This window comes from Capsella rubella, unplaced genomic scaffold (assembly GCF_000375325.1).
Source record: "Capsella rubella cultivar Monte Gargano unplaced genomic scaffold, Caprub1_0 scaffold_43, whole genome shotgun sequence".
NCBI classification, from domain to species: Eukaryota; Viridiplantae; Streptophyta; class Magnoliopsida; order Brassicales; family Brassicaceae; genus Capsella; species Capsella rubella.
In genome coordinates this window covers 30,301-30,718 of record NW_006238883.1, presented here as the reverse complement: position 1 = coordinate 30,718, position 418 = coordinate 30,301, and the positions used below count along the sequence as shown (strand labels likewise).

Genomic DNA, 418 nt, shown 5'->3' with positions numbered 1-418 from the left:
ATAAGGTTAGTGATTTTGCCTTTTCTTGCCCTCAGTCAGGTTGCATTGGTTTGTAGTACTTTGTTTACTCACATGTTCTGTTTCTTTTAATCCAATAGGAGTTCCTAAGATTGTGGTTCAAAGAGAACTGCAATCCGTATGAGGACGAGGTATGCTTACATCCTCCCAATGTAATTTCTATGTTCCTACTTTATCTGAGAACCTTGCTAAAATTCTTGGTGTCTCGATTGCCTATAATTGTCAGATCCTGCCAGCTGCCCCAGCAGAACTCGTGACTGAATTAGCTTGGCGGTATGTATTTTGATCTGTAAACTTTATTATAAGATTGTTCGAGTCGATGCTTTCGGTATGGAAAGGTACATTGTCTGTGTACATGGTTTAGGCTCTGTGAAATCAGACATTCGCTGGACTATGTTAG

The 418-nt window shown here is 40.0% G+C and overlaps 1 pseudogene; it reads left to right on the top strand.

The window, feature by feature from the left end:
* Nucleotides 1-304, top strand: part of LOC17874381 — a 2,302-nt pseudogene extending 1,998 nt beyond the window's left edge.
* Nucleotides 305-418: the final 114 nt, after the last annotated feature.